Here is a 22,179-nt window from a genome sequence, read left to right as displayed (position 1 = left end):
TCTAACTAAATTTATAAAGACTCAGGTTTGTTCCCCAGCATATGATCTGTCTTGGAGAATGTTTCATGTGTGCTAGAGAAGAATATATACCCTTGTGTTTTGAGGTGTTAAGTTCTATATTTGTTTACTAGGTCTAATTCATTTGCCCCATTGTTTAGGTTCTCTTTTTCCTTCTTGATCTTCTAGTTGTTCTATCTATATTTGTGTGCTTTGTTTTGTCCATTATTTCCCGAGACCCAATTCAAGTTTTTCTACCTTTTTTTGCTATTTGCTCTTTTGAGTGTTCAAAATCAGTTGTCCTTCCTTTAGTTTGATTATTCTTTCTTCTGTCTCTTCAAATCTGCTGTTGTGTGTCTTTAGCATGTTTTTGATTTGGTCTACAGCATCTGTGTGATATCTGCTATTTTTCTATTTATTCTTTCAAATTCCTCTTCTAGTGTCTCCTTGATCTCCTTTATGTCATTACCCATCTGTGGTGTTAGGTTCAGTTGTCAACTTGGCCAGGTGAAGGTGCCTAGTTTTGTTGCTGTGGACATGAGCCAATGGCGTGTGAAACTCATCTGTTGCTGATTACATCTGCAGTCGGCTAGGAGGCATGCCCGCTGCGATGAATGATGCTTGATTTTATTGGCTGGTGCTTAAATGAGAGAGCACAGTGTAGCACAGCCCAAGCAGCTCAGCATACTTCATCTCAGCACTTGCAACTCTGCCCAGGCCTTTGGAGATACAGAAAGGAATCACCCTGGGGAAAGTTGTTGGAACCCAGAAGCCTGGAGAGAGGGCTAGCAGAGAGCGCCCTGTTCTTTCCATGTAAGAAAGAATCTCAGTTGAAAGTTAGCTGCCTTTTCTCTGAAGAACTATATGTTAACTAAATAAATCCCCTTTTATTGAAAGCCAGTCCATCTCTGGTGTATTGCATTCTGGCAGTTAGCAAGCTGGAACACCATCTCATTTATTTTATTTAGTAGAGTTATATGAACACCTTTGAATAGTTCTTGCAACGTGTCTCCTCTGATGTTTTAATTTAGTCATGAGGCTGGATTATATCTGTCTGCATCAAAGGATATGCCCACGGCCCCAGATATGCTTAGTGATCTGCTGTCTTCATGGCATGTAAATATCTTGATTGGTTTACTTTGGAAGTTGATTTCCTTTAGTAGTCTAAAACCTTGTATTTGCAGGATGAATGTGGAGCAGGATGCAGGGTGCTGGGCAGGTCACAACAGTGCGGTGAGGTGATGCATTGCAGTGCAGGTATAAGTGCAGGTTGGGGATGCCCCACTGGTTGCTTGTGAGCATGGGCACTTGGGCAGGGAGGATGTGGCTGTGCAGGTGTAAGGGTCTGGGGGTGGGGCCGTGGTGTGTGCTGATCTAAGGCGCATGGTCTTTTGTGTGTATGTGCAGAATTAAGGGTAGTAGGTCGGCATTGCACCTACGTGGGCTCTGGGTGGATGTAGCCTAGCTGTGCAGGCCAGCACTTGCCCAGAGCTCGGGGGTGTGTCTGGGGCCTGTGGGCATGTGCAGATCTTGGAGGGCTGTAAACTGATGTAAATGTGTGCAGTGCTCAGGGTGGCTGGGGTGGGGTTGCACGACTGTATGGACTGGGGGCAATTGTAGCCTGGGTCTGGAGGTAAGCACTTGCATTGTTTATGTGCTGATGACCACCTGCAGGGGGCAGTGATAGGGAGGTAGGGCTCGGGAGAGGTGGGTCAAGACTGCACTTTTGCAGGAGAGGTGGGTTGGGCTGGGGCAGGCGTGCGTGAGGTTGGGGTGGGGGTGTGGGGTGGGTTTGTGTGCAAGGGGTTGGCAGGGTGGGGGTACTTGGAGTGTGGGGAGTGGGGCAGGTGATGGGGTTCAGGTGCATGTGGTGTGGGGTGAGTTGAGGGTCACTGGGCTGCACCAGTGAGGGTAGTGTTTTCAAGGAACGTGGCTTGGCTTTCTTCCTGGTCCCCGCCCGTCTCCCTGTCCCTGTACTTCTGAGTGCTCTGGGCTTCCGCATTAGACTGTTTGCATCAGCCAGAAAAAGAAATAAAAAGAAAAAAGAAAAAACTCATTATCCCATACTCTCATTCCTCCCTCTCATTGATCACTAGTGTTTCAGTCCACCCAATTTTTTAAATATCCGTTCTGCCAATCTGAATCTTTTAATTGTTTGGTTTAGTCCATTATGTTCAAGTTAATACTGTAAAAGCAGTTCTTGACTCTGCTATCTTATCCTTTCATTTTTATGTTAGATCTATATATTCTTTTCCTTCTCTGTCTTTTTATCCTTTAAATTACTGTTACTTCTAGGCTTCATTTCTGTGCTTCCTCAGCTCTCCCACTCCTGTCTTTCCTGTCTTTTTTTTTTTTTTTCCAGCTGATATAATTCCCTTTCGTATTCTTGTAGGGCAGGTCTCTTGTTGACTAGTTCCTGGCCCACTGTGGCCAGATGACTGGTCTCTGTCAGTGGGCAGCCCTGAGGGCAACGCTCCGGTGCCCCAAGGGCCTGCTCCCTCCCCTCACTCTTCTTCCCTCAGGTAGAGAATCTGGTCGATTCTGGGCTCCCAGTGGGTGCTGTCAGTTACGACCAGTGCATGGAGGTCTCCTCAGCCAGCAGCTGGGGCAGTCTGTGACTGTTTAGGGTATATGCCCAGGAACTTAATTAATGTCAAGGCAAGAATGTATTCCAGCAAGTAATGGCTTGAATTCAGACTCTGTCCCCTTCCCGTCTCTAGATAGAGAAGCCTCAAGCCAACCTGGCCAATGGATGACCTTCCCCAGACCTGCCAAACCCCACTGAGAGGACTACCTAACTCTAGTAGCTTCTTCATCCTCCTCTTTCCTCGTTCCCTCCCCCCATCTCTCTTCTCCTGTCCCCGTTATTCCTGTGCAATCCTAGGAAATTTTCTGCTGTCCACTTTACACTAAAAACAGCACTTGTTCAAAAGGTAGTGAGTGGCAGACAGCTTTCCTTTCATCATTGGATGATCAAAATGAGATGTGGAAATGATTCTTTAATTTTACTGATTTTAAAAATTGTTAAAAATTCCAAACACCTCAGTTTAAGTACCTGTATTTAATACAGGTAATTTAGGTCTTATGTGAGCAAATACTGAGCTCCTTTTGCTCCAAGACTGTAAGTACTAGAATCACTTTTTCAAATTTTACTCACCACCCTTGGGGGGCCCCAAGAAAAAGCCCTGAAATTTTGGTTGAGTGTATTCAGTTGAATTTACAGATTGATTATGAGAGATTGACATCTTTACAATACTGAATTATCTTTTCCAAGAACAAAATCTGACTTCCTACATATTCACATATTTCAGTGGACTTTTTAATGAGTATTGATTGTAATTTATAGGCTCTATGTTTTCTTTTAGGCTTGAGTTGCTAGTGTGGATAGAATCATTTTCAGCTTTTTTTTTAAAAGTATTTATAAGAAAGTTGTTGATTTGTTTAATTTTATAATTGGTCAGTTTGTTTTAATTTTCCTTTGATTTTATTATTTGTCCTAGCTGCATAATAATCATATTCAAATTTCCTCCTTCTGAGCGTTAGTCACAAGGTTTTCACAATCACATTGTCACACCTTAAAAGCTATATAGTTATACAATCATCTTCAAGAATCAAGGCTATTTTATTACAATTTTGACAGTTTCAGGTATTTTACTCTAATTATTTCAACACACCAAAAACTGAAAAGGGATATCCATATACTGCATTGAGAATAACTTCCACAATGACCTCTTGGTTCTATTTGAAATCCTTCAGCCACTGAAACTTTATTTTGTTTCATTTCTCTTCACTTTTTTTGTCAAGCAGACTTTCTCACTCCCATGATGCCAGGGTCAGGCTCATCTCTGAGAGTCATGCCCTACAAAGAGGGGGAGGACAATGTGTTCATCTGCATAGTTGACATAAAGTGACAGACCACATCTGAGCAACAAAAGAGGTTCTCTGGGGGTGACTTTTAGGTATTATAAGTAGGCTTGGCTTCTCCTTTGCAGAAATAGGTTTCATAAAGGCAAGTCCCAAGATCAAGGGCCTGGCCCAGCAAATTGGCAGTCCCAAATGCTAGTGACAATATCAGGTCTTCCCCACGTAGGAAAGTTTAATATTTCTGCCTTTCTCCCCAGTCCTTCAAAGGGAATTTGCAAATAATCTTCCACCCAGATTATTCTTGGATGTGTTGGGGCATCATACCAACCTGTACAAACAAGATCTCACTCCCTATTCATGGTTCCATGTAATTATGGTTTTGGAGTAAGCTGACCATGCAAGTTAAATTAGATCATGTGCTACCAAAAATGTAAATTTTGTACCAAATAAACATCTCTTCCTTGGTCTCACATAGAAACTGAAGTTTTAAAATATAGACCATATTATCCTTTATGCTTTAGTTTGATTTAGTTTAGTCTTGTTCAGATCTGCTTCATTCTTCTCTCTAATTGGAAGTCTAATCACATTTTTCAGTGTTTTTTATGGTTGCTTTATTGGGTAATGCTGACTTTCATAGCTGTAGAACTCTAGCTCTGAGTCTCAGGTGTCAATAAATACCTGAAGTTCCAGGGGAACTACAGGTTATACATAAAGAGCTTAGCTTCTCAGAATTTAGAAATAATAGCTACAAATCTGAAATAGATGTGACTGCTGTAACAGCTGACAATCTAGGGACCTTTACAGTTGGCCTTCCATGAGAACTTAGATTCTCAAATTCAGTTCTCAGAGTTTGCACATTACAGTTAGTCCATATTAACTATATTTATATGAGGTATATATGGACTATATATGAGGTATTATAATATTTGTCTTTTTGTTTCTGACTTATTTCATTCAACATATACTGAATTCAGTGTTCATTCACCTAGTTGCATGCCTCTCAACTTTATTCCTTCTTACATCCTCTTAGTAGTCCATATATCACAGTTTCCCCTTCTATTCCTCAGTCATTGATGCACTCTTAGGCCATAGTGCTGCCATAAATACCAGTGTGCAAATGTCAATTCCTATCCTGCTATCAGTTCCTCCAAGTTTACAACTAACTATAGGATTGCTGGATCATGTGGCATCCCCGTCCATAGCCTCCTGTGGTACCACCACAGTGCCCTCTAGAGTGGCTGCACCACTCTACTTCCTTAACAACCGTGAATAGGTACATCTCTCTCTCCATTTTTTCTAAGCTAAGTAAAAATAGCAGTGGTTCCCAGTATAATCACGTAGCCAAGCCTTCACTACCGTGGTCTATATGAGAACATTTCCATTTATTCTGCAAAGATTCCCATTTCCCCCTCCCCCTGCAATATCCCTTCCTCCCCCTGAATCAGCATTTAGCTTTGGCATATTACAATGTTAAATGTCAACTATGGACTCTTATTTTGCATTGATTGTATTCCCCTCATACCACTTTGAACCATCTCATTTTCAAATCTTGCAGTGTTGACATTTATTTGCAAAATACATTTATTATGCAAATAACATTGTTATATTTGTACATTTAATCACCATCGTTGTCCACTCTAGGCATTGCTAAGTTATACATCTCAGTCTTTGTCCTCTCTTTTCTTCTGATGTCATAAATGCTCCCAGCCCTCCTTCCTCAACCATACTCACGCTCAACTTTGTTCACTGTACTTATAATATTGTGCTACCATCAGATAGTATTGTGCTATCCATTTTTTGTTCTTTACAGTCAATTCTGTTGAACCTTCTATACTCTTTCAGCATCAAATGCCCAATCGTTACCCTCTTTCTGTCTCCTCTTAACCTGTTTTCTCAACTTTCTCAAAATTCTCCTGTTATTAGTTCACATTAATGAGACCGTACAGTATTTCTCCTTTTGTTTCTAGCTAATTTTACTCAGCATGATGTCCTCAAGTTTCGTTCATGTTGTTATATAACTTTGTCTTACTGCTATGTAAGACATTATATATAATATAATATGTAGGACAATGTAATATTCTGTCATAAGTATATGCCACAGTTTGTTTAGCCACTCATCCGTTGGTGGACATTTGGGCTGCTTCCATCTCTTGGCAATCATATATAATGCTACTATAAACATGGGTTGCAAATTCCTGTTCGCATCCTTCCCTTCAGTTCCTTTGAATATATACGTAGTAATGGAATTGCTGGATCATATAACAATTCTATACTTAGCTTCCTGAGCAACCACCAAACTACCTTCCAGAGCAGTTGCATCATTCCACATTCCTACCAGCAATGAATAAGTGTATTTCTTTCTCCAGGTCCTCTGCAACACTTGTTTTTTTTTGATAATGGCCATTCTAATAGGTATGAGATGGTGGCTTGTTGTGGTTTTGATTTGCATTTCCCTACTAGCCAGTGAGGTTGTGCATCTTTTCATATGTTTTTGAGCCATTTGTGTCCTTTTTGGAAAAGTGTCTGTCCATGTCTTTTGCCTATTTTTTATTTGTGTTGCTTGTCTTTTTGTTGTCAAGTTATAGAATCTCTTTATATATTCTGGATGTTAAACCCTTATCTGATATGTGGTTTCTAAATATTGACCAAGAGCATTCTTAATGCTATCTGTATGTATTGGTTTCGTGAAATGGTTAGGAAGTTTTCTATTTCATAGAATAGTTTAATAAAGGAATAACCTTTGGAAAAACTTAGTATGAAAAAATCTAGGACTGGTGTTCATTGGGGAGATGGCTTCTTGACAGTCGCACAACTCTTTGAAGTTTATTTGTTTTTGTTTCTATTTGATTCCATTTGACAATTTGTATTTTTCTCGAAAAACATCTTTTTTAGCAGTATTTAAAAATTAGTGACTTAAGATTTACTGGAAACTTATTTCCCATTTATTTGATTTCCCTGCATCATCTTATTCTTTATTTTTCAGTCCTAATTTTATATAGTTATGTTTTTTTAGCTTCACTAATGGCTTCTGTTTTCTAATTGCATAGAGAAATTTCTTTTTTGACTTTTTAGTTCATATATTTTCTAACCTTGATTTGAATGCTTTTATACACTTAATTTAACTCTTTTTAAAACATATTTTTATTGAGAAATCTTCACACACATGCACTCCCTACATGATGTACAATCTGTGGCTCACAATTGTTGCCTATTTATCACCATGATCATTATTTTAACTCTTGATCTTTTGAAAGAATAAATCTGTTTGGGTTTGTTAAGGCTGCTGGAATGTAGTATACTAGAAATGGAATGGCTTTTAAACAGAAAATTTATTAAGTTACAAGTTTACAGTTCTAGGGCTGTAAAAATGTTTAAACTGAGGCATCCAGAAAAAGATTCCTTAGTTCAAGGAAGGCTGATCTGGGAAGCTGCGTGGCTGGTGTCTGTTGCTCCATATTCCCAGTTCTGTTGCTTCCAGCTTCCGATGCCAGGGGTTTCCCCTTTAAGCATCTGTGGGCCTTCATTTAGCTTCTCTGGGACACGATTCTGGTTCTGGCTTGCTTAGCATCTCCTGGGAAGGCACATGGCAGTGTCTGCTGGGTTCTGCATCTCCAAATTTCTTCATGTAGGCATGTACTCTCTCTGCCAAGCATATCCAATTGTCTGCGTCTCTGTTGATTCTGAAGCAGCTGGTGTCTCCAGAGGCTTCTGCCTGTGTCTGTAAATTAGCTAATATAAAATTTTATTCTCAGAACACAAAATGTTTCCCCTTTTAAAGGTCTCCAGTAAACTAATCAAGACCCACCTTTAATGGGCAGGTTCACATCTCCATCTAAGCAAAAGGTTATATACCCACTGTTGAGTGGGTCAGTCTCCATGGAAACAATCTAATCAAAGTTTTCCAATATTGAATCAGAATTAAAGGACATGGCTTCTGAGATACATAACAACTTCAAAACTGCCACAGGATCTTCCTCTGAATATAGCTTTATTTGTGTATCAATTTTTTTAATAGGTAAAAGTAGTTTTCTTACAGGAATTTTTTTTTTTTTTTTTTTTTTTTTAAAACATTTTCTTGTTTTATTGTATTTTGTTTGTTTGTTACATGGGCTGGGGCCAGGAATCGAACCGAGGTCCTCCGGCATAGCAGGCAAGCACTTTGCCCGCTGAGCCACCGCGGCCCGCCTTCTTACAGGAATTTTTAATAACTTATTTTCTAGGTAATCTGTTTTTAGTTATGTGTTTATTCTTATAGCATTAATATTTAAAAATGATATCTCTATCAAATAAATTTTTCAGGAATGTTGTTTTTTTAAAAAATATTCTGTACTTATATTCTTGTATGTTTGATAGTCTTTCAGTGACTTTCACATTGAATAAAATTTTGGCCTGTTATGGAATTTTCTGGCTGTATATCCTTTTCCCAGTTGTTCAGTAGATACAATTCCATTAACTCTGGCATCTAAGGTTCCTGTAGAGAAGAAGTCTGGGGTCAGCCTGACTTTTTTTTTCCCTTTGTAGGTCACCTATTTCTTCCTGGGTATTGGTAGAATTCTTTCCTTATCCTTGAAGTTCAGTAACTTCATCAGGATGTATCTTGGTCTTGGTGTGATTCTCTATTATAGTTTCCTGTTACATGGTAAGGCGTTTTGATCTTTGTATCCTGGAATATTTTCTTATATTTCTTTTACTATGTTTTCATTATTATTTTTCTTTCCTTAAGGAACATTGGTTTTATGATGATTTTTCGTTTTCTGTCTTCCATTTCGTTGCTTTTCTAAATGCTTTTTTTTGTTCTCTTCTGCCATGTTCTATGTAATTTCTCAAGATTATCTTTCATTTCATAAATTTGTTTTCATCAATATCAAGTGTATTTTTCATATAAATGCGATTTTCATCTTTCCAGGGGCTTCAGTATTTCACTCAATTTTATTATTTTTTTTATGTCTGCAAGGTGCCCTTTCAACTTGTCTCATTTATTTCTCTCTTTAGAAAAACTTTACATCTTATGGAAAAACAGGTAAAAACCACATTGGTCTTTTATATTAGAAGATTGGTAAAACCAGTTGTAAATTAGCTAATATAAAATTTTATTCTCAGAACACAAAACAAATGTTTAATAAAATTGTTTTATCAAGTTGTGCTGTAAATGAACTTTATAAATGGCATGAAATATGGCTGATATTCATTTTCAGAGTTACTGACATTTCTTTTTGCAGTTAGGTTTCTTTTGTAACTCACAGAATTCTGTTTTTTTGCCATGTGTGTTTTCTGTATGAGGGAGAAGTGTTGCATGATTTTTTTCTGTTACTGACTGAAATTCTATTGAAGATTTTTTCGTTCAGTAACTTTTACTGCAAAATGAAAAGAATCATTTAAATCATTACTGACAGAAGCTCTTTTGTGTGCCACAATAAAAGAACTGCTATGTGAATTTCACCTGAAAGTTGGTTTATTCTTTATTTTATTTTGAAGAAGCTAGGTAGTCAGCACTTGACTCTTTGATCTCCATTCAGATTGAAGGAAATGGTGAATATTCTGAACACATGCAAGTTGTGATTACTGAGAATGAGCCTTTGTTCCTTGTAAAGAAGGCATAAGACTTTTGCACTTAAAACATCTTAGCTGTTCGGGGACAGATTTTCCCAGGAGAATTGTATTGTTTTGTTTTTTAAACAGTGACTGAGATAAAAGCATTCTTTATGTTATTGTTGCTGGTAACAAAGGTTATTTTCCTTATTTTAGTGGACTTGCACATTCAGAGTATGTCAACAACAACGTCAGTATTGCGAATAGCCTCAATTTGATATTCCAGGCTTAAATCATAAGAACTTATCCTCATCAGTTAAAACGATCAGTTTCTTAAGAGTTTCAAACTGTTGTACTTGGTTACCAATAATGTGGCTTCTTCCTAGTATGATGTATTTTTTAGGTAACCATTAATTCAGCAAACATTTACTCAGGGCCTACAAATGCCCGGGACTGTAAAAGGTGCTGGGGCTGCATTAGTAAACAAACAAAAATCCATGCCATCTTAGAGTCTTCATGCTAGTGGGGGTGAGGAAGATGAACAAAAGTAATAAAAAGTTCTGAAGTGCTAAGGAGAAAATAAAAACAGGGAAAGGAGATTAATAGAGTGTGTATGAGGGTGTAGGATTATCATTTAAAATAGAGCGTCATTTGACCAAAGAATTAAGTGAGGGAGTGAATCAGCAGAGGGTCGCACAAGTACAAAAACCTTGAAGTGAAGTCAGACTTGAATACTGGAGATGAGAGAGAGCAGTTAGCTAAAGTCAATTGAACATGACAGAGAGACTAAGGTTTGAGAGGTAAGCTGGTTAGTTCCAAAGACCTTGAGGCCATCACTATGAGTGAGAATGGAAAAGCCTTTGGAGTAGGGACATGATCTGAGTATACATTTTCATAGGGTCATCCTGGTTGCTGAATTGAGAATAAACACTCAATAAGAAAGATATTTTACATAGTACCCCAGTACACACATATAAAGACACATTTGGAAGTGAAATGAAAGTTTCACCTACAGTACCCCTATTTCATTTTTCTTTTCTATTCTGTTAAGAAAAAGAAATGCTGATTATGTCTTATTAGATCTATTTCACGACTGTCTGACATAGCTGAAAAACACTGCCAAATAACAGATAGCCTCTGATTTAGTGAAAAGGAAGTAAACTTTAGAATGTTATGTATTAACGGAAAGTGAACAAAGTGTAATGTGAAAAAGAAAAGTCTTAAAATCAGTACTGTAAAATGCACTTACTTAAAAAAAAATCAAATTAAATACCATTTATACAAAAGGCCTAATAATGTAGAGTCCCGTTCCAGAGGCAACTACTTTAAAAAAACTTTTAGGTTCAAATTTCCTGGGTCTTAACTCCATGTTTCTAAATAATATGCTTATAGTGTTTATTTTTTGATTTATCAACTTTAGACATTATCTGTTGACTTCTTGCTATGACAGATGTTTTCAGTCCCACTTCTCACTACTGACCTTCCTCGTACGACGGTCACTGAACTGGCGCCTCTCTGGGGTTCCACCCAGAAGATTAGCCTCCCTTCTTCGCTGCAGCCCCCTCTGTGAGTATTTTGTTCTTCTGCTCCCTCCACTCTGCTTAATCAGTTCACGTTCTTCCATCTGTTTTTCATCTTTCAGAACCATGGGCAATCTATCTACTCTTTAAAAAAATTTTTTTAAATAAATAATTTTGTAATTTCTTTAGAAAAATTTATTTAAGTCTTTAGGAGGGAGAAGAGATAAGCATATGTGCTCATACTAGCACCTTGAATTGGAAACAGGTTAGAAGATTAGGGCAAAATTTTCTTTTTAAAATATGTGTTCGTGTATTTTTAAGGGTTGGATATATTTACGTTATTTTATCTTAAAAAAACACATTATAAATATTCTCATTTCATAAAACACTTTTGTAAAATACTTTAAATACTGTTCTTTTATTTACTGGTACCATAGTAGTCCTCCAATTTTGACTTTTAGATTTTTAAATTATAAATAATTATAAATTATTTAAATTATAGCCAGTACTTCTGTGGATTTTCCTAATGATATTTCTCTTAGGATAAATTTCTAGGAGTGGTCCTTGCTGAGTCAGACATTTTTTGAGATTCTTAATAAATATCGCTTTTAACCTTCTAGAAAGATTATATTAATTTATATTTCCACTATCATTGTATTAAATTGCCATTTCTGCACTGTGTTCTTAGAACTGTGGGGGGCTTTTAAAAATATTATTTTTAAATTCCCAAGAAGGTTGAACACTTAAAATTTTGTGTGCAGTGTCTTTTGGTTGCTTTAGAGATATGTAAGATCCATTGTTTGCCTTTTACTATTTTATACGTATTTTGAAAGAGAAATTCTATTAATTTTTTATTGTTCCATTAATTAGGCTTTCCTTTGTTTTCCCCCTTTTCTTTAAGCTTAGAATGATGTTTTCCATTCCTAAGGTCAGTTAAGACTATGGGAATTTTGAAGAAAGCTTTGAAGTGGAGGGAAAGTATATGGAAGAAAGTTTTGACAACAATCAGTTGGCCTTTGATTTGGATTGAGAAAATACATCATAATTTAGGTTTTGAGTTGTTGCTGCCTCCAGTTAAGATCAATTGCCTTGTCTATAGAAGTTGTTAAGTATTTAAACACACCATGAAAGTGCTTTATAAAGTGTAAAGCTTTTTTGATGTATAAGATGTCATTACTGCTAATTCATTGTTCTGGATAATCTAGCTAAACTAGTCTTTCTACACAAAGGGGATGATATGTAAGCTTTCTCTTGATAAGTCATGGGATGTCTCTAGGGAATTTCTTACCATTTGGCCTACTTCCACTAGAAAGTTCTGGAGATAATTTAGTCCTTTTGGGGAAAATTAACTTATTAATTTTGGACTAGGAGAATTTTACTGAAATTTTAGGCTATTTATGAGCAGCAGTATATTATAAATGTTGAAAACATATCCTCTATTAAATGTATCTTACTATAAAACTCTGTTAGGTCATGAAAATAAAACGCCTCCAATTAAAAAACACACACACATATCCTCTATAAAATCTAAATGGCAGTGAACTAGGCAACATAGTCAGATTTTATTGGGAAGAGATAAATTGTTTTATGAATTGACTGCAAGAAATAGATTAATATTATTTTGAAGGGATGCTTATTTTCGTGGTTGCTGAAATATCCTTAATCATTAGAAAAATGTCTTGAATTTTCAGTGTATTAAAGTCTCTAAACTATAGAAATGATATCTTGTTTCTGAAGAAGTTGGCTAATAGAGAAAAGAGATGATTTCAATCTCATTTTACCAGTACACAGCCACTTAAGATTTTGGTGTGTTTTCTTCAGCCTTTTTTATATGAATTGGTTTATCTATTTTATAATCATATGTCTGTTACTCCACTTAATGCCATAAATGTTTCCCATTTTACTACAGTGTTGTCGTCATTGTCATTTTTAATGCAGAACAAGAGCCCATCAGTCTTTTGTATACGTTTTAAATTCCAATTTCCCTGTTGAATTTCCTTTATAAATCTGAGCAAATAAAAAGAAGTAATTTCAAGGTTGTCACATGAGTTATTGGTACCACAAGCTGATATAAATTATTTTGTAGCAGTGAGAGTAGACATTGACATAGAGGAATGAAACAAAAAGCAAAGAAGTAAGTATGAGAACATCCATTTGTTTTGTTTCATCACCCTTCCCTCTTTAATAGTCAGGGTCCATGCAGTGACTTCAGAACAATGTCTTAGATTTTACTATATTTCTTGTTAGACAAAACATGCATTAATTCATTTGCCATTTATTATGTCTATTAAACCATGCAAGATGTTAAAAGCTCTTCGGTATGTATAAAGTTTAGTAATGTTTTTGCTGCAAATCCAGTGTCTCTACTTTGAAAAGCATAAAATGATTCCACTTTGTACATTTATTTAAAAAATTAATTTGTGGAAAATATTTCTTGCTTGTCTTTTTAAAAAGTAAAGCAAGATTAGATTGTCTTCATGTGCTGGTTTTAGTTTTAATTTTGATAGTAAATTGGGAGAACCAGACCAGCTGTAATTTTTCTAGTCTTTGGCTTTCCGTTACCAGTCATTAAAATGGTGGCTTACAACTTGGTGAAATTTGATGTCCCTTCCAAACCTAAGTCTGATTTGTTAATGCATTTGGACCCATCTATTGTATGGGTCTTTAACAGTGAGTATGAGGGTATTGGCTCGCTTGAACCTTACATGGACTAAAGTGAGCCTCTCCTCTAGGAAAAGCTCTACAGAAAACAAAGGAAAAAGTGTCCCCATGAAAGAAAGAGGAGATTTGTTTTCATGGGTCACTTATTTTAAGGCAAGGATGGCAAGTGTTTCATCTGCGTACCAGATTTTTTGATTAGTTATGGCTGCCTGAGTTGAGAGAAAAGTGCTGAACTAGAGCATGTTAATCAAGTGGTTTTGATAGCCAGTGTCAGAAGATAGTACCATGTTATTCGGGATGCAATGGGAAGAATTTGGGTGTGTGTTATTAGATAGGGATGATTGAACCCTCGGGATATGGGAGAACAGGATTTCTAGGGCCTGGAGGTGTAGCTAGAGTAGAGAATCTTGAGTGCCCAAGTCTGAAAATATTTTATCTGAGAGACCAGTTAGAGACTAAATCTATACTCTGTTTTGTCCAGGATTAGGAAAGGATGGGATTAAGAGTAAAGTGGATATTACAATTAAATATCTACAAATAAATTTTACTGCAGATGTGAAAGATGTATGTATGCTAAAAGGTATAAAACATCGCTGAAAGAAATGAAAGAATAGTTGTATAAATAGTGTGATATCCCATGTTAATGGATTAGAAGAGGTAAAATTGTTAAGATGTCAGTAACTCCCCAAAGCAATTTGCAGATTCCACACAATCCTGAAAAAAAATTCCAGCAGCCTTTTTTGCAGAAATGGAAAGACTAATCATCAATTACATTTGGAGTTGTTAGGGGCCCTGAATAGCCAAAACAATCTTGAAAAAAAAGAACAAAGTTGGAGGACTCAACACTTCCTTATTTCAAAACTTAGTAGAAAGCTGCAGTAATCAAAAGAGTGTGATACTAGCTTGAGGATAGACATAGACCAATGGGTAGAACTAAGAGTTCAGAAATATATGCACATATCTATGGTCAACTAATTCTTAAAATTATTTTCCTACTTATTTTTGGCAACAGTGCCAAGGCCATTCAATGAGGGAAAGAATGGTCTCTTCAACAAACAGTGCTGGGAAAACTGGATAGCCATATGCAAAAGAATGAAGGTGGATTCCTCCCTCACACCATATACAAACATTATATTAAAATGGACCAATGACTTAAATATAAAAGCTAAAATCATAAAAGCTCTTAAAGGAAAACAGCAGAAAAATCTTCAGGCTCTTGTATTTGGTAAAATGGATTTTTAGATGTGACACCTAAAGCAAGAGCAACAAAAAAAAGTAGTAAAATTGGATTAAAAAAATTAAATAAAAATTTATGTGCATCAAAGGACATTGTCATGAAAGTGGGAAAAAAAAACCCTACAGAATGGGAGAAAATATTTGGAAATCATACATCTGGTAAGAGTTTAATATCTAGGATATATAAAAATTCCTACAACAACAACAAAAAACATGATATATAAATGGCTATTAAGCACATGAAAAGCTGCTCAACCAACATTATTAGCTATTAGGGAAATGAAAATCAAAACTATATAGTTACACTGTTGTCTTCAAGAATCAGGGCTATTTCTTTCTCTAAATCGATGCATATGTACTGAGAAATGATGACCATATACCTATGTGATGATATTAAGAATTACTGATTGCATATGTAGAACGGAATGATTTCTAAATGTTGTGTTAATTTTTTTTAATTAATAAAAAAATTAAAAGAAAAAAAAGAATCAGGGCTAGTGGAATACAGTTTAACAGTTTCAGGTACTTACCTCTAACCACTCCAATACACTGTAAACTAAAAAGGGATATCTGTATAATGCTTAAGAAAAACCTTTCAGGATAACCCTTTGAATCTGTTTGAAATCTCTCAGCCACTGAAACTTTAATTTTGTGTCATTTCTCTCTTCCCCCTTTTGGTCAAGAAGGCTTTTTCAGTCCCATGGTGCCAGGTCCTGGCTCATCTACATCATCATGTAGTGGGGGAGAGCAGTGAGTTCACCTGTAAGTTGGCTTCAAGAGAGAGGCCACATCTGAGCAACAAAAAAGTTCTTGGGGGTGGGGGGGTAGGAGCGGGGTATGACTGTTAGGCCCTTCCCTTTTACTTGATAAGGGATTTTTGAAGATTTTAGTCTACTTGTCATGTAAAATGTCTTACATTGTGGATTTGTCTGATTGTTTTTTTAAGGCATTGTTGGACTTACTCTCATATCTCCTGTATTTTCTGCAAACTGAATGTTAGGTCTAAAACCCTGTTGTCCAATAGAAATATTTTGTAAACCGCAAGTGAAAGCCTAAAATGTAGTTTAAAATAATCTGATAAACACATTTTAAAAGTAAGATTACTTTTAATAATATATTTTATTTAATACCATATTTCTAAGATGTTACTATTTCAACATCTAATCAATATAAGTAAATTATAGATATTTTACATTCCTTTTTTTCACACTAAATTAAAAATTTGGTGTTTATTCGGCACTTTCAGTACATTTCAATTCAGATCAGCTATAATATATGTCCTTGGAAGTCCTATGTAGCAAGTGAATTCTGTATGGGACAGCATACATCTAAAGGTTTGATTTGATTTAGTGTTAACTTTATTTTTACCAAGATTATATCATAGGTGATGCCCTATGTTATGTGATATATCACAGAAAGAGGCATACCTATTGTTGGGTTGCGCTGCTATTAGCTTGACCACTTTCTTTGTTGGCAACTGTCAGATTTTTCCATAGTCAGGATATGTATCATTTTCCCTTTTGTATTGGTATATAATCTGGTAGTCTGTGGTGTGATGCTTGGCTACCATACTAATCTGTTTCCTAGTGATCTTTCACTTAATGGGTTTAGCCTCTGTTTATGATCCTTACCTGAATTTTTATATTATGGTTTGTGATGAAAACATGGTGAAATACACCTATATTTCTGGTTTACCAGGGATTTTTATTTATAAGGCATTTTAAATGTCAGTTACCTAATTATTTAACATTAATAAACTCATTAATGGATGCATTTATGTTGAACACACAGGATCTCATAATATATACTACATTATCAGATAGGAATTAAATTTTCTTTCTGTACTGTAATGAACATGTACTATAATATAAATAAGCCATAGAATAATATGTAAAAGATAAGCAGTAGATGCAAATAATATTAGCAAAATAAAATAAGGCAGTTTAAAAAATGGTAACCAATTAAAAACCTACCTGTTACTCTTGTTGTGTGATAAATGAGTATGAGCTGATGAAGTGAGGTTCAGTTTGTCTAAATGCAAGGAGCTGTTGAGAATAATTTTTTCTGTCTTGAGACTCCATAGGGGAACAATTACAAGCTACCCTCAAAAGCAGTGGAATAAAAACAAAAAAAAAAGCAAAAACAAAAAACCTGCAAAATTCTGACCATGCAGAATTCTTTTAGTATTCCCTTTGATTGTGATTATATAACTCAACATGAGATTGACTGTACTTAAATTGAGTTTTTGAACGTTGTGTTTCTGCTCTTTATGGAATTTAGTTGTAACACCAGTCATTTTGTCAGCATCATCTAAAGCAACTTTTGAAGATTTAGCTTTGAATATTTGGGCTCTGCTTCTTTTTATTCCTTCTAAAAATGAGCTTCAAGTTAAATATTGTCCATGAATTCCATGTAATAGGCCATTGTACACATCAACATTTTCTTCATTACCATGGGTTTATCAGAGTATACCAACAAAGGCTGTAGCTTTATATCTCCTTGAAAGTAGTTTTAGCCTGATACTGTTTGTCTTATGAAATGAAAGTTTAAGATGGCATTTGTTTAAAAAAAAAGTCCGTTTTCACTGATGTTATTTGCTTTTCAGCATTATTGTCTTGATTCATAATTTCTGTAGTTCACTGGGGAAAGCTTGTGGCAGCCTCACTGTCAGCAGATGCTATTTTACAAATGACATTTAACTTAGGTACTCTTGCATTGTTCTTTTTTTCTGCACCTGAAACTTTTATTTATTATATTATTGGCTTTTTTTTAGGTTGGATTTTTTTTAAATCATCACAATTGACTTTTTCTTTTTTTGTGTGAAACAACGTATATACAAAACAAATTTCAAAGCACATCACAACAGTTAGTTGTAGAGCAGATTTTTGAGTTTGGTATGGTTTACAATTCCACAATTTTAAGTTTTCACTTCTAGATGTTCCTAAGATACTGGAAACTAAAAGAAATATCAACATAATGATTAAGCAGTCATGCTTGTATGTTAAACTCTACCTTCTCTGTGTAATTCTACCATCACCTTTGATCTTTCTCCCACTCTTTATGGGTATCTGGATTATGCCCATTCTAACTTTTTCATGTTGGAAGGGGCTGTCAGTAATATGGGATAGGGGGATGGAACCATTTGATGTTCTGGTGAGGCTGGTCCCTCTGCATTTCAGAACTTACCTAGTCCAGGTACCGATCTGGAGGTTGTAGGTTTTTGGAAAGTTACTCCAGTGCATGGAACCCTTGTAGAGTCTTATATAACGCCCTAGGTGTTCTTTAGGATTAGCAGGAATGTTTTGGTTGGGATTTGGCAAGTCATGATAGGTAGTAGGGACTTTTACCCCTGAATTTCATGTCCCATATATAGGGGAATGGTCAACGATTTCACTTTCTTGCACTGTTCTTTAATCTCATACGATTTAAGATTTGCTTTGTAACTCAGCTTTTCCACTGAATTCCTCTCTTTCCTCCATTTCTACCTTTTTTCACACCTTTGAGATAATAAATGCCAATTTTTGAATCCATAATAGTGCTCGGTAGCATCCCATGCTGATTATCATCTATTTACTATAAACATAATTCTCTAATTTCAGGTAGGCATCATGCCATGCCCAACCAATATTACTTTCATCATTTTTATTTTGCTTTCATAGAAACAGATTTATGTTTGGGCTCCCTAATCTAAATAACTTTCATCATTTCCAACTTTTCATGTATGTTTTTTTTTTTTTGGCTCTGAGGCCCACTGGTATTTTCATAGGACATCTCATTGTCTTAGATTCCATTTTGCTTAATGTGTAGAAGATTACAATAATATATAACATGCCTTTCAGTAAAGACTTATTGTACCTACACACAACAAAGTTCTCTCCTTTCACTAATGTGATTGTAATGAGAAAAAGTACATCCAAATAAAGTAAATAGTGATTGAGATTAGACAAATGTGAACTCATAGTATCTCTTTAGGGAAGGTTTAAGGAGGAATTTAAGGTATAATGGGGAGGTGAGACAGAGTGTTAATTAGCAGTATATCACAGGTATTTCCATATAATCACATCCGTTACTCTCTGTCTAGAAGAAACCCTGAATTGGAATCAACTCGGCCTGCTTCTTAGATTATTCTTAGATTTCTTATGCTGAGATGGGTTTTGGGGTCTACTTAAAGGGAGATAGTGGAAGAATACGCAATCATACTGTTTTGATGTACATTTGTTGTGAGATAGAATGTCTTATATTTGTATTACCTATTACAGTTTTGTCTTTGTTTTGTGAATCCACATAATACATGTACTAAAAGTAAACTAACTAAAAGTATATATATAAATATATATTTTTATATAACACTGTCAAATGTTGGCAGTATTTTCTTTTCTCATTTAAATACACATTTTTATATAGAGAAAGCTGTTATTCTGACTTGTGTTACATTTGAGTTTCATGCTATGTTTAATCCAGCCAAAGAATATAAAAATATTGAACTAAATTATTTTAGTAATATGTATTTTATTTTTAAACAAAATATCTTACACCTAGATGTAATTAAAAAATACATATATATTTTTATTAAACCTTAACAAACATACATTCTTGACATACAAACATTCTATACATGGTGTACAATCAGTGGCTCACAATATCATCACATAGTTGTGTATTCATCTCCATGATTGTTCTTTTGAACATTTGTACCACTCCAGCAAAAAAAATAAAGAAAACAGAAAAAACTCACACATCCCATGCCCCTTACCCCTTCCTCTCATTGACCACTAGTATTTCCATCTCCCTAATTTATTTTAACCTTTGTTCCCCCATATATTTTTTTATCCATATTTTTTACATAACCTAGATGTAATTTTGATGTATGATGTGATGTAGATTTGGACTTACCTCTTCCCTCTGCTTCTATGGATAATCCTGCAAATTTGCAGAGTCTGTCTTTTTCTAGCATGTTCCATTGATCTGTTTATTCTGGTAACTTTCCTAGATGGTCTTAATTACTCGGTTGTAAAAACCGTAAAGCTTTCTGTTTCATTTTGAGTCTTTCTATAACTCTGATACTAAAATTTGACAGAGAGCACGGAAGCATACTCTGAACCATCCCAGTATAGATGCCAACTTCCTTTCAGTAAAATTTTAGCAAGTAGAAACCAGCAGAATAGTAAATGACCAATGGGATTCTTTTTAGAAATGCTAAGGAAATCTATTACTCTTACTGTTAATACTACTAGTGTATGTATACTTTAATACATTAAAGAAGAAACGGTCCGTGATTATGGATCAATAATAAATTTTTGTTCAAAAGACATTTGTAAAAGTTGAGCTTCCATTACTAACCTTAAAAAACAAGACAAAAACAAACAAACAAAAAACCCAAAAAAACTTAGAATCCTAGCGGAAGAATGAAACTTCTTTAATGTAACATATAAATTGTTTTTGGAAACCAACGGTAATTGTGTGTGTGTGTCTGTATGAGTGTTTATGTACAAAAGGAATTCCTTTTAAAATTAGGAATAATAAAAAGATTCATTATACTGCTGCTTTTATTTTTTTGGCAAAGTTCTAGCCAATGCAGGAAAATAAGACAAAAAAACAAGACAAATAGTAGAAATAAACTGTACAATTTTATGACAATTACCTGCTATAAAAATATAGGAGAATCAACTGAAAGTTGATTGATTGATATCTGAATATAATATTTATTTTAAAATCATCTGCTATAAAAATACAGGAGAATCAACTGAAAGTTGATTGATTGATACCCGAATATAATATTTATTTTAAAATGGTAATAATAAATGAATTAAGAAAGATGTAAATCTAAAAAAATTAGGTAAATGACAAGAACGGTCATTTAATTGTTAATTAGCATATAAAATAAAGTTCAACTTTAATATAATTTTTTTCCTACTTGTCTAGAATATAAAATATTCTCTGTAATTGCTGCAGATTAAAAGCAACCTAAATAGAAAATTGACCCAATAAAATTTTAACACATATATACTCAGTGAAATATTGTACTGTTGTGGTATAAGTCTACATAAACAATTACTTAAAAATTTTCTATTTACTTACTCTTCATCAGTGATGAAGACTGGGGTGCAAGCAAGCACAGGACGGTTTTGAATGTCTTAACTTCTGGAAATTTTTCATTGATAATTAAAAATTAAATTTGACTGAACTGATGGTACTGGCTTAATAAACTAACATAGGTTTTTTTTTTTTTCCCTAAGAAAAGAGAGTTAAGGACAAAGCAAGAGACTTAATCAGAAGATATTTTCTTGCTTTAATATATTTTGTGTGGGGTTTATTATGGTTGTTTGATCTTATCATTGATTTCAATATTTACAGTTATTAAATGTTAAGATAACTAAAGTGTTGTGCAAGGTTTTATAAAAGTTGGCAGAATTTAAATTGCTTTGATACTGTGGTAAACAGTTTTTGCTGTCAACTTCTACATGCTAGTGTCTCAACTTTGTATAATAGTTGGCTGCTAATTTAAGTAAGTGATGAGAGTTTAGATTCTGTAAATATCAGGTATATTTGACTGTAATTCCTAAACAATTCTGTTACTTTGCAACTTAAGAATTTATCAGGAAAATGGGGGTAGGAGGTTAGTGGATCAGGAGATGACATGGTTTAATGAATGTGTGATCCTAAATGTCACCTGATGACATAAGCTACTGCATTTGATTTCTTTGTGAAATTATTTTCTTTCTTCCCTTTAAAGACCATGAAATACATTTAAGCCAGACCACTAGTTAGTATAACAAATTGGGATTTTCTGTTGGCTAGATGTTCAGTGGTTACCTATACTCTCTAGCATTATGCTTCTTTCTGTTTTATTTTTGTCTATATCTTTGACTATGTATCAAACATTTTATTTGGGCTTTGTATAATATTTTCTTAATTCTTTATTGCAACCATAACTATATTGAAAAGATTATGTGCAGGTAGGAAGTAATTTTAGAAATAGAGGATTGAAATATGCATGTCATTTATAAATTTTTAATTGTTTGCATTAGACTGAAAAAAAAAAAGCCAAGGTAATGTTGGAAAAAAAAAGATTGAACTACAGATGTTTTATTACTATAAGAGATGAATTCCTAACATGGTCCTAAAGTTGAGAGAAGAAAATTATGAAAATGTCTAAAATGTTTTGAGTATTTATTTTTTGGCAGAACTCACTTCTTTCTGTCCCAAATGAGGAAATACACATGTGCACACACACGTACACACCTTCCTACCCATCTCCCTACTCCCTTCTGTTCCCTCTGCTATGTTCCTTTCTCCTGACCACATGTTTCTAGTTCTTTTTGTTAGTTTGTTTTTACATTATTGGTATTTATAATTTTTTTCCCCTTTGCAA

General features: G+C 34.9%; 1 protein-coding gene and 1 long non-coding RNA gene across 3 annotated transcripts in view; both read left to right on the top strand.

The window, feature by feature from the left end:
* The window catches only part of LOC143688056 (uncharacterized), a 63,375-nt gene extending 41,476 nt beyond the window's left edge, over nt 1–21,899 (top strand). The window contains exons 2-3 of the long non-coding RNA XR_013177806.1: nt 10,811–10,956; nt 11,812–21,899. This is a non-coding gene — a long non-coding RNA (uncharacterized LOC143688056). The remainder of the gene's footprint in view (nt 1–10,810; nt 10,957–11,811) is intronic.
* The window catches only part of UBE2G1 (ubiquitin conjugating enzyme E2 G1), a 121,440-nt gene that overhangs the window by 42,170 nt on the left and 57,091 nt on the right, over nt 1–22,179 (top strand). The gene's annotated exons all lie outside the window — the stretch shown is intronic.

The sequence above is a fragment of the Tamandua tetradactyla genome, chromosome 6, assembly GCF_023851605.1.
Source record: "Tamandua tetradactyla isolate mTamTet1 chromosome 6, mTamTet1.pri, whole genome shotgun sequence".
Taxonomy (NCBI): Eukaryota; Metazoa; Chordata; class Mammalia; order Pilosa; family Myrmecophagidae; genus Tamandua; species Tamandua tetradactyla.
This window is presented reverse-complemented; position numbering and strand designations above follow the sequence as displayed.